This window comes from Dendrobates tinctorius, unplaced genomic scaffold (assembly GCF_039654945.1).
Source record: "Dendrobates tinctorius isolate UK_male_01 unplaced genomic scaffold, ASM3965494v1 ptg000009l, whole genome shotgun sequence".
Classification (NCBI taxonomy): domain Eukaryota; kingdom Metazoa; phylum Chordata; class Amphibia; order Anura; family Dendrobatidae; genus Dendrobates; species Dendrobates tinctorius.
In genome coordinates this window covers 24896743-24910028 of record NW_027361677.1, presented here as the reverse complement: position 1 = coordinate 24910028, position 13286 = coordinate 24896743, and the positions used below count along the sequence as shown (strand labels likewise).

Genomic DNA, 13286 nt, shown 5'->3' with positions numbered 1-13286 from the left:
AGATAATTTGAAGGTGAAATTAATGATCTGTCATCCCATTGATTGCAAAAATTGATTGGGTGTGAGGGGTTGACCTATCAGTCTGATCTTCCCAATACATTTTTGGATGTATATCATGGCACCAGCAAATAAGATTTCTTAGGATCTCAAAAGAAGAGTTGTTGATGCTCACGAGGCCACAAAAGGTTAAAAAAAAAAATCTATAAAGAGTCAAATCAGACAACTTATGTACCAGTGGAGTAAATTCAAGACCATTATTACCCTCCCTAGGAGTGGTCGACCAACAAAGATCACTCCAAGACAAAGACATATAATAGTCTGCATGGTCACAAAGGAACCCAAGGTCACCTCTAAGCAACTAAAGGTCTTTCTCACATTAGCTAATGTTTAAGAGCTCACCATTATGAGGAAACTTAACAACAATGATGAGCATAGCACCATTGCAAGGAACAAGCCATTGCTCGCCAAAAAGAATATTCCTGCTTGTCTTCAGTTTGCAAAAGATCACCTGGACAACCTAAAAGGGTGCATAAGGATTATCAAAATTAACCATCGATTATATCCAGCCGCCACCCTCACCACCATAGAAGTAAACATTTCATTATGCAGCGTTCCTCTTAAATAGAATGAGACCTCTTGCCAAGAAAAGAGAATAGATTTGAGTTTTTGGCTGCAGTTCACCTTCATTGAATGCATTTCCATAAAATATTCCTTTTTCCTGTGCAGTTTCTTTCTATTAAAGGGGTTTCTCTTTTTCTGGAAGACAAATACGATGATTTAAGCAGCCCTTAATTCTTCTCGTTACCAAATGTCTTCTTTCCAGGACATTGTGAAGGCTCTTATACAACAGGTCGTGACAATAGGGCTGTTAGCCGGAAAACTAGGCCAATTTACAAAGGGGAAAAAATCTGCTTTCTGTGATCAGGCACAATTTACTAATGTCCTTTATCATGCTTGGTTGAACATAGTATTCGATACAACGCCGGAGGGATATGATGAATTTTACGCAAATTTAGCAAAATTACATTTTTCTCCCAGATTTCAAGGTGATTGCTGGAATTAACCCGAGTGGAGCAGAAGAGCCATTGTGATGCTGCGGGTGTAGGCACGCTTTCACCATTTTAGCACAGGCTTAAACGTTGCTTTCCCAATATTTCATTTATAAGACGTTTTCTCATACTGTGCTACCTTTTAAATTTACTCAGCAGGAGAATTATTCCTCCATGTTATGCCTCAGATTGTAAATGAGTCTGCTCCACTAACCACCTGCCTGGGATTAGATTCCACTCTCAAGCAACACTGCATCCTTCAAAGTGGCATTAGCCGCCGATGAAATATTCAGACATGTCAGTGGTTTCTTCATAAGGTTTCCATTTTGGACATATAATTCCATTATGCTTCTACTGCAGGTTCGTTCAGCAGAATATAAGCTACACTGTATTCAGTCAAGAGATTGTATGCAGGTTAGTTCCATTATCGTTCCTCATGGGTGGTTGTTGTGAACACTTTTGACCTGACTTCTGAGTTTGGGCTCCCTCTGGTGGTTGCTGCTGGTAATGGAGCTGGTCTGGCTGACAGAAGTCAATCACCTGAGCAGGATGATTGGAGGTCAGGTGTTACAGACTGGGGAGATTTAAGTGAGCAACCTTCCCTCAGCTCTTGCCGGTGATTTGGTTTTCCTCCTGAGCTTTTTGGAAGTCTGCTTGCCTCCTGCTTCATCTTGCATCTTTCAGATAAGTTATTTGCTTGAATCTTTTTGCATTTGATCCATTTTTTGCTTGTCTCTTATTTCTGCCTTGCTGGTGTGAATCTACCCTGGTTCCCTGCTGGGACCTGTGCTTGACTCTTGTTTCATTTGCCACTGCTAATGTCAGTCTTTGCAGTATTTCTGAAATCCCCTGTTATCCTCCTCGGTTACCTAATCATATCAGGTGGTACTTTTCTTCCAGTGGAAGGTGTGAGCTTCCTCAGAGGACCCCTTTTTGACTCCTGTAAGTGGAAGGTCCTACCTTTGCAGACCAAGCTTTTCTATTCTGCAGGAGGAAGGATCTTCTTCTGAGGACCAAACTGTTCTATTCTATTGCAGGAAAAGGGTTCTTCAATTGAGGACCTTAGCTATTATACTCCTTGTTAAGGAGTTTTGGATGAGGGCCCTTCCTCTGTGGATGACACTCTTCTGCTCTCAAGCAAGCGGAATCTTACTCAGAAGAAAACACTTTTACATTACTGCAGGAGAACGTAATTCCCCTCGATAGTCACACCGTTCTACTTCTTTATAAGGAAGGTTCTTCCTTTGAGAACCAAATTCTTCTGCACTCCTGAAGGAGGAGAGAACTTTCTTCAATGGACACACTATATTATCCTGTAGGGGAGAGTCTTTCCCTTGATGTTCAGACTGCTGTACTTTCGTGCAGGAGGACAGTACTTCTCCCAATGACTAGGAGTATTCTACACCAATTAAGGAGGATAGTGCTTTTATTGAAGACTACACTATTTTACCTCTGTAGGAAGAGATTATATCCCATGGGAAACAGGCTGTTCTACAATTTTGTCTAAGGAATCTTCCCCTGAGGACCACAATATTCTACTGAAATGTAGTAGAGATTTTACTTAGAGGACCTCACTCTTCTATACTCTATCAGGAGATAGAAATTTCTTCAAAGGACCACACCATTCCTTTACATAGGAGATGGGACCTTCATCTGAGAACAATCTTCTTTTACTTTTCTGAAGGAGCAGGGATTTTCTCACAAGCACCACATTCTTCTAAATTTTGTGTAGGTGGAACCTTCTCTTGAGGACCTCTTTCCTGTTCTGCTGGAAGTACCTTTCATTGAGGACTTCACTCTTTTATCCTGTTCTGTTAAAGCAATTTTCCCCACAGCACCATACTGTTTAATATTTCTACAGGATAAAATAAGGGACTTTTTTCTAAGGACAATACTCTTTTGAATTTTAGCTGGAAAAAGGAGATTCCCCCAAGGCAAGTCACCTTCCTCTGAGAACCTAACACTTCTTCTCTCCAGCAGGAGAAACCTCCCTCCCTTAGGACAACACTAATCTATTTCCCTGCCGGAGGAGGAACGTTGACTAAGAAGCTCCCTTTTCTACTCTACAGAGGAACGCCACCCCTGAGGAAGACACTGTTCTACTTTCCTACAGAAGATCGGACTTTCCTCTGAGGACAATACTATTTTACAGTTTAGATGGAAGAAGAAGATTACCCCAAAAGAGGGCATCTTCCTCTGAGGTCCAAACTCTTCTAATTTCCTGCCAGAGAAGCCTCTCACTCCCCTTCAGGACAACAATATTCTACTTTCCTGCAGGAAGAACATTCAACTGAGAACCTCCTTTTTCTACCGTACAGAGGAGCTTCTACCTTAGAGGACCACTCTCTTTTCCTTCCCTACTGAAGAAGGCACTTTCTTCTGAGAACTTCACTTTTCGACTTTTCTTTCACAGAAACCTTCAACACCTTCAACTGTTCTACTTTCCTACAGGAGAATGGATCTTCATTTAATAACTTCACTTTTCTTTTTTTCTGGTCAAAATAATCTTCCTCCAATGACCACAATATTCTCCTTTCCTGGTAAAGAAGGGACCAGAAACCTCTGAGAACCACACTCTTATTCTGCAGTGAATGAGAAGTGGTCAGGGGTTGACAAGTCCTCTTGTCTTTTTTGACTTTTGCTATGAGGCTTAGGATGGAACATCCCGAAAGGAAACTTGAAATGAAAAACTAATGATTCTGATTTTTTTTTTTTATTAGTCATTAGTTTGAGATTCCAGTTTATCTTTCAGCTCTGGAGACCTATGACCAACATTTTAACCTGCATTCCAATAGATAAAAGTATAAAAAGGCAAGTTATATAAATCCTCTTTTTGTTGTTCCGCTGTATCAAGCGGTTATCACAAACAAATTGTCTATCCATATTACGCGACGGTTGAAGTGGAATTCTATCGGTGAATAGAGGTAAAAATAAGTCAAAAGAAAACCAAGAAAATACAAAAAGAGCCGTAAGATCACTGACAGCGATCCTGACTCAACCCTGAGTCACTGACTGTTCGTGGGCCATTGTCTTTAGGGCGGCTGTTCTCGGCAGCCTTTAGTCTCAGCATTCTACTGGGAAAAGATGTTGTAAAAGCTTCCTATATCCTACAGATGGCGCTAGCAAGGCAACCGTTCCAAAATATAATTCCCCACAGCCTCATTTGCATAATATCAGAATTGCTTCTCTTATAAATGATACAATCCCAATAATAACACGCGTCAGAGGATCGCACCCTATATTATCTCCCGGATCGTTTTCCTCATTTTTATATCCATTTATGGTGTTATTTATTCTTTATTATGTGAGAAAATGTAAGAAATTCACCCCATCCTCCTGATAAAGCAGAGAAATGTAGGCACGACATTTCTCCGTAATGTTAAGAGAAACAGCGGGCAGAACTGATTAGTAATGATTTTTCTAGCTTTTATGAATTTTTCTTCCTACAGTCAGATAAATGAAGCCAGTGGATATAACAAAGGATATAATGAATGTAGAAAAAAAGCTAAAATAACACAATTAAATCATAAAAAAATAATTATAATGATTAGGAAATAATAATAACGGCCATGATTGTAATTTAATGTGTTTTACTTAATAATCTAATCTCTGAGAATGAAGGAGCTATAGCACGTACTGTTCCTGCACAGCACAAACCCCCTGTTCACCATGATGGGACTATGCTAAGCGTATGGCGGGGGAACTGTGGACCGCTCAGGGTCAAAATTGGTGAAGGTCCCAAAAATTAGACTATACCTTCTGAAAAGTAATGGCAGTGATTCCATCACTTTCCAAAATGAGTATAACCCTTTAAGTCCCATCTTTGCTTTCTCAATTGTTTCATTTGAGCACATTATGGCGGTATTAATTGGATATTATATGGTGGTATTTAAGTAGGCATCGTGCTCCATGTAACAGAACATTATTTGTGCTATATAGTGCTAGCGGCGGTGTACAGTATTGTTAAGTATATATTAGTAATATCTGGGCACTCTATGTTGATATTATTTCTGAACCATATGTTACTACTATTTAAGCACTAAATGGGTGATATGTATGATATTATTTGAGCACTTTATGCAGCAATTATTTATGCACTGCGTGGTGGTACTATTTGAGCACTCTATGGTGGTATTTTTTGCATCATATGGTGGAATTATTTGAGCATTGCTAGTTGATATTAGTTTAGCATTGTATGGTGGTATTTGAGCACTGCATATTGGTACTATTTGTGCACTGAATGTTGGTATTTTAGCACTGTATGTTGGTATTATTTGAGCACTGAATGTTGGTATTATTTGATCACTGTGTTAGGCGTCGGGTTCCTGTCGCTGCACAGCGGGAATCCCGAGCCTTACTTCTGGCGGTCTCCCATTCCTCTCCAGCTGCAGAGGAGGTTGCTCAGCAAACTCGTCGGTCCCGGTGCTCTGCCCAGACCAGCTCCGTGGGTTTGCTTGCTGCTGGCACCTCTGGCACAGCTATGGCAATGCATGCTGCTCAGCAGCGAGATTCTCCAGGGACTAAGTTCCCATGTCGGGCCACTGAGCATGCCCGCGGAGTGATCTCCCATTGGAAATCAAGGGTCACGTGCTCAGGTCCTGCTCGTGTTCGGATTGGTCCATCCGAGAAGCCAGGAAGGTCCAGGACGCTTGCGGCTATAAAAGGTTTGCATGGCCGCTCGGCCATGCGCTAGGATAGCCTGTATTTTCAGACTATAAGGAGTGAGTGGTGTATGCACGTATGAATGTCTCTGGTGACTGACTCATTATGAAACCCCTACCCTTGGTACGCATGTGTTGTGCAGCCTAGCCTGCTAGCGCCCAGGCTTAGGCGTAGGTAGGACAGAGGTTGAGTCAGGCATTAGCCATCATCAGTGACTCGGCACGCCTCAGAGCCCCGTGCTCCACACACCATAGTCAGCATTTATAGCGGTGCTCGTGTCAGCGATGCCGTGCGCTCAGTGGGCCTAGCAGGACTCTAACCCCGTGTCCTTGGGGTAGAGTTCTGTGGCCGCTTGCTGTGCGCTCTTTTGGCCAGGCTCTGTGAGTTAAACAGGCTCAGGCATCCACATTCAGCGGCTGTGCGGCTCTGTGAATTAACAGAGTTCACTCCTCTTCACATTGGGTGACGTAACCCACGTGTGACTGTTTTTATGCCGCTCTATTCTTCCGCCATTACCTAGCAGCAGTGTACCACCTCTGCACGGTGGACCCCAGGCTGCGAGCGCACCTATTATAATTTTATAATTTGGTGTGTTCCGCCAGTCCTAACACACTGTATGTTGGTATTATTTGAGCGCTGTATTTTGGTACTATTTGAGCACTGAATTTTGGTATTATTTGAGCACTGTATGTTGGTATTATTTGAGTACTGTATGTTGGTATTTGAGCACTGAATGTTGGTATTATTTTAGCACTGTATGTTGGTATTATTTGAGTACTGTATGTTGGTATTATTTGAGTACTGTATGTTGGTATTTGAGCACTGAATGTTGGTATTATTTTAGCACTGTATGTTGGTATTATTTGAGCACTGTATGTTGGTATTATTTGAGCACTGTATGTTGGTATTATTTGAGCACTGAATGTTGGTATTATTTGAGCAATGAATGTTGGTATTATTTGAGCACTGTATGTTGGTATTATTTGAGCACTGTATGTTATTTGAGCACTGTATGTTGGTATTATTTGAGCACTGAATGTTGGTATTATTTGAGCACTTAATGTTGGTATTATTTGAGCACTGTATGTTATTATTTGAGCACTGAATGTTGGTACTATTTGAGCACTGAATGTTGGTATTATTTGAGCACTGAATGTTGGTATTATTTGAGCACTGAATGTTGGAATTATTTGAGCACTGTATGTTGGTATTATTTGAGCACTTAATGTTGTTATTATTTGAGCACTGTATGTTATTATTTGAGCACTGTATGTTGGTATTATTTGAGCACTGAATGTTGGTATTTGAGCACTGAATGTTGGTATTATTTGAGCACTGAATGTTGGTATTATTTGAGCGCTGTATGGCTGGTTTCACATTTGCGCTTTTGTGCGCAGCGCACCCGTGCACCTATGTTTAACATGACGTGCGCATGGTCTTGCGCACACTTGCGTTTTCGTGCGCATGCGTTTTTTTGTCTTTCGCGCCAGGCGCGCCAGACGCAACATGTTGCATTTTTTGGTGCGCCCTGTCTCGGCAAAAAAACGCATGCGCACGCTTGCGCACGGAATGCGCAAAAACAACACATTGAAGTCTATGGGAACGCGTGCGTGCGCATGGTCTTCCGCACGGTTGCGTTTTTTTGCGCATGCGTTTTTGAGTTAAACAAGTCTAGAATGTTCTCTAGACAATGGAAAAAATGACACACCTAAAAACGCATGTGCCTAAAAAAACGCAAACGCATGCAAAAACGCATGTAAAACGCAAGCAACGCTGCGTTTTTTTGACGCATCAGAGTGCGCATGACGTTAAAAAAACGCGCGTTTGTTTTGCGTTTTTCTTTGTGTTTTTTATGCGCCCGATGCGCTGCGCAAAAAAACGCTAATGTGAAACTAGCCTTAGTTGGTATTATTTGAGCGCTGTATGTTGGTATTATTTGAGCGCTGTATGTTGGTATTATTTGAGCACTGAATGTTGGTATTATTTGAACGCTGAATGTTGGTATTATTTGAGCACTGTATGTTGGTATTATTTGAGCACTTAATGTTGGTATTATTTGAGCACTGTATGTTATTATTTGAGCGCTGAATGTTGGTATTATTTGAGCGCTGAATGTTGGTATTATTTGAGCACTGTATGTTGGTATTATTTGAGCGCTGAATGTTGGTATTATTTGAGCACTGTATGTTGGTATTATTTGAGCGCTGAATGTTGGTATTTGAGCACTGTATGTTGGTATTATTTGAGCACTGAATGTTGGTATTATTTGAGCACTGTATGTTGGTATTATTTGAGCACTTAATGTTGGTATTATTTGAGCACTGTATGGTATTATTTGAGCACTGAATGTTGGTATTATTTGAGCACTGTATGTTGGTATTATTTGAGTACTGTATGTTGGTATTATTTGAGCACTGAATGTTGGTATTATTTGAGCACTGTATGTTGTTATTATTTGAGCACTGTATGTTGGTATTATTTGAGCACTGAATGTTGGTATTATTTGAGCACTGAATGTTGGAAGTATTTGAGCTCTGTATGTTGGTATTATTTGAGCACTGTATTATGGTATTTGAGCACGGAATGTTGGTATTATTTGAGCACTGAATGTTGGTATTATTTGAGCACTGAATGTTGGTATTATTTGAGCACTGAATGTTGGAAGTATTTGAGCTCTGTATGTTGGTATTATTTGAGCACTGTATTATGGTATTTGAGCACTGAATGTTGGTATTATTTGAGCACTGTATGTTGGTATTATTTGAGCACTGAATGATGGTATTTGAGCACTGAATGTTGGTATTATTTGAGAACTGTATGTTGGTATTATTTGAGCACTGAATGTTGGTATTATTTGAGCACTGAATGTTGGTATTATTTGAGCACTGAATGTTGGTATTATTTTAGCACTGTATGTTGGTATTATTTGAGCACTTAATGTTGGTATTATTTGAGCACTGTATGTTATTATTTGAGCGCTGAATGTTGGTATTATTTGAGCACTGAATGTTGGTATTATTTGAGCGCTGTATGTTGGTACTATTTGAGCACTGTATGTTGGTATTATTTGAGCACTGAATGTTGGTATTATTTGAGCACTGTATGTTGGTATTATTTGAGCACTGTATGTTGGTATTATTTGAGCACTGAATGTTGGTATTATTTGAGCACTGAATGTTGGAAGTATTTGAGCTCTGTATGTTGGTATTATTTGAGCACTGTATGATGGTATTTGAGCACTGAATGTTGGTATTATTTGAGCACTGTATGTTGGTATTATTTGAGCACTGAATGATGGTATTTGAGCACTGAATGTTGGTATTATTTGAGAACTGTATGTTGGTATTATTTGAGCACTGAATGTTGGTATTATTTGAGCACTGAATGTTGGTATTATTTGAGCACTGAATGTTGGAAGTATTTGAGCTCTGTATGTTGGTACTATTTGAGTGCTGTATGTTGGTATTATTTGAGCACTGTATGTTGGTATTATTTGAGCACTGAATGTTATTATTTGAGCATTGCATCTAGATATTATTTGAAGCTCTGTATGGTGGTGTTTTTTTGCATGGCATGGTAGTATTTGAGCTACTTATGCTGGTATTACTAATACACTGTATCGTATTTCTGCACTGTATGTTGGTACTATTTAAGCCCTTTATGTTGATATTATTTCTGCAGTATAGGAACATAAGTTTTGGCCATTGCTTATTGTTATTCTTTCAGCATTTTATGGTGGTATTATTTGGTTACAAAGTGGTGGTATTTACTTGTGTGACATTTTACAGAATATTAGTTTTGCAATGTGGTCTTTGCGACACTCTTTACCTATTAAGGCGGTTTGGTAAATCTATGTGCTCTTAAATGGGCACCATACTGTATTGTACTGCCATTTACACACTGTACGGTATGGTTATTTGTGCACGGTATGACAGTACTACATAAGTGCCATCAACAAAAGGCACTGCCCTGGGAACCATCCAACAACCATTTTTTTTTTTTTTTTATACCAGTATCCTTTTGGCTTTAGAAGCAGCAGATTGGCATTGGGCCGAATGAGATTCACCACATTGTCACATATGATGTGTATATATAGGAGCAGGTTACATGGTTGATTAATGAGCTTTACTTCTACTGTTCTAGAACGATAGACGCCACATGCCCAGAGGGGAATATGCACGAATTATCCACCGTTCTTCCATCTGAGCCCATGTGATTGGTAATGTGTACTACCTGATGACAGCACAAGGTATTGTTATATCCTTACTTTCCAGCCATAAGTGAGTCAGTAATTATATCACCATGTTTTACGCAATGTTCATAATTGCTTTTACACCTTGTTAGCGCGGCGTTCCCACCTGCTATAATATCACTTGTTCTTTTCTGTGAGAGGCGTCAGTCATCGACTATTCACAATGTAAATGATGCCGCTGCTTTCAGCCAGAAATAAGGGTGCAAGGATATGGTAGCAACACTGCGAATCCCACTCCTGCACAGAATCCAACCGGCTTTAGAAGCAGCTGATTGACATTGGGTAGAAAAGTAGACTAATGGGGACTGTATAGGGAATATACCATATTGCTCCTACTGGTTGCATTGGTCACACTGTCTTTTTTTTATGGCCATCACTGGGCAACTATGTAAACCCATGAAAGAATTCCACATACTACACCATAAGAAAATAGTGCACTATGAGTGACAATTATGTTGGTGAGGGTACAGTTTTTTTTTAATATACTTATGTTCTCATACTGCCCCAATGTTCTGCAATATGCATTAGGTAGGGTTATGGTCGCACTGTGGTCAATGGATCAGGGACTCAACAGATCCAGAAGATTTTATGGGAGGAACAGTAGTGAATTCAGTTCTATTCTTCTCACTGGAATAAAAAAAAAAAAAAGCACAGAAGAACCTGACATACCTCTCTGTGACTCAGTGGAGACTAAAGATCTCACACAACCCACCTAGTCCCAACAGATTGACCCACGCCATTACACTATGGCTCCTCTGACGTCTACATAGACCTTCCGGAGGTGACCTCTCAAAGGAGTGAAGGTATTGTCAACTCATACCTCTATAGTGACAACCGCTCAATTCTCCGAAAGATGTTCTCTGTCATGACTTGTTACATGATGGAAAGATGGCACCAGTTTTCTGAGTTCCTACAAAACTTTACAAGAAGTTTACCACAAGGTAAGCCTAATGCCCAGCATCTCCTCAGATACCTCAGCCTTCACTGTGGCCTCCAATTCACCAAAAGTCCCACGATGTATAAGCTCACATTAGTTTCCAGCCAACCAGCTCTACCGACATGCACAAGCTCACGATTGTCCCCAGCTCATGAACAATGGATATGTCCATTGTGGTCTCCAAACCTGGCAGGTCCACTTTATCCTCCAGCCCACCAACTCTACCACAAGGGACAATCCCACTCTTACCTCCAGCCCAACAACTCTACCACAAGGAACAATCCCAATTTTACCTCCAGCCCACCAACTCTACTGTTATCTCCAACCTACCAACTCTTCCATGATGGACAAGTCCTCCAGCCAAATGACTGACAACTCACGATGGACATGCCTACTCTTACCCACACCCTATTGATTCTCTTTGATGGACTAGTACACTCCAGCCCACTTGGATGGGCTCAATGCCTATCTAATACATCAATCAATTACAGGTACTCCAAGAATCTCACACATCCTGACTACACAGACTACTAAGGCCAAACATCTCTCCTACATATCCTACCACTTGAGTACTCCTACCAGCTACATGTGGCAACACTTTAGTGCCACAACCAACACCTGTTTCAGTGATATACCTATATCTTCCCAATACTGTTAGATGACAGCCAGAAAACTTCCACTCCGTCTGCCAGCTGTTTGGCAGAATATGGTGGCAGCATTGTGACTCGCACCCCCAAATTCCACAACTCCTTAGACACAAAGGCGCACAGAAAGCGCTGTCCAAAATTACCTAAAAATTCAACACAACTATTATACATTGCATCAACATCCTGTACAACAAACAGAATCCTGTCGGCTTTAGAAGCAGCTGATTGACATTGTGCAGAAAAGTGATGGAGATTAAATTGCCAAGAAGGCTACTAATGTATCATATATGCCCGATACGGGATTGGGAACCTAAAAATGAGTCGGCCAGTGAAATGCACCACTAACAATGAGCTCAGACTCGAAAAAGAGACCTTTATTTTCCACACTTCATTGCTTATCTTATAATATGTATGACACCCAGTAAACAAATTTCCCCTCTAATGAATCTGTTTGTCAGATGTGCAGATCCAGCCGGTTCTGCTTACGGACGGCAATGAAATCAAGCAGTTTGCTGCAATGTATTCTTACCAGGTGCCATTGTGTAAACTGGGTCACTGTAATTTGTCTGTTGTGGCGTGACAGAGCCGTAATATTCATGCCATTTGCCTCTCTGCATTTTCCTATTCACAGTTCAGTGCTGCTGGAGACTGTCAAATTGCCAGCCATCTGCATTGTTTCAGAGCGCAACGAACACACCACAGGCTTCCCATCCCCTCCTAGATGGAGGACGCCTGACCGAGGACGCTTTGCAATGCTCTTATACCTTCCACCAGGGACTTGCATCTGGTCAGATAGCAACGAGCTGGAGCTAACTAGTATGATGGGGATCAGGAGTCTGCAAAAGTGCATCAAGGAAATGTACGCTGCTACGTTCCTCCAGATCGGTATCCAATAGACCGGTGAAGACTTTCATTACTTCTCTTTCTAATAATTTCATAACTGAAGGTCCCTCGGCAAGCAGACCCATTACCTGCTTTGTTTTAGAAGGCGAGTAATGAAATCTTGGATTACACAGTTTTGATACCGCTTGGACAAAATGTGAACGCTGCAGCCAATCGGTGGCCATCACTCTACCGGACGTTAGCGTCGGCAGACATACAGTGAAGGCAGCACTCGGAATAGAGGAGCAGCACTGATCTGGCAAGTGAGTATTAATAATTGTTATTTTTGCCCCTCCTTGACCCCATTAATGATGGGTTGTCCATTAGTGGAGTGTGTTTATGTTCAGGAGAACAACGCTCCTGGGCCTCCCAGAGGCGAGGGAGCGGCTCGCTCCTGGAGACTGACAATTTGCACCAGAGGAACGGTTGAGTCTCTGGTGGAAATTATCTGCTCTCTGAGGTTGCAAGGAAAAATGGCTTTTCCTCTGGAGTATCAGAGGACCCCAGGGGCCTTGTCACACAGGGGCCCAAGAGGTAAGGGGGCCACTACCACCTCTAAAACAGGTGGAATTGTGCATAATGATGAGATATTGGACTGCAAAGGGGCCACATGTTGTTCTTGCACGGCGGGCCTTTTCTTTCTCAAACTGGTCAGATCCAACACTTTCACGCCTAGTAGAAAAAAAGCCTAAAAGCTTCTTTCCTAGTAAGTCAGCCACCTCTGATAGACTACAGAAGTGGCCGGTAGCCTTGGCAATAAGCAGTAAAGTATAGAAATGTCAAGATCTCTCCGTTCTTCATTTTACAAGTACTTATCAATTATATAAAAAAAATTAATCTAATTGAAAACTTCTTGC

At 41.2% G+C, this 13286-nt stretch overlaps 1 protein-coding gene across 1 annotated transcript in view; it reads left to right on the top strand.

Moving 5' to 3' along the window:
- The window catches only part of MPHOSPH6 (M-phase phosphoprotein 6), a 355239-nt gene that overhangs the window by 83555 nt on the left and 258398 nt on the right, over window positions 1-13286 (top strand). The window contains exon 2 of the mRNA XM_073585082.1: window positions 9855-9960. The gene's annotated coding sequence lies outside the window, so the exon portion shown is untranslated. The remainder of the gene's footprint in view (window positions 1-9854; window positions 9961-13286) is intronic.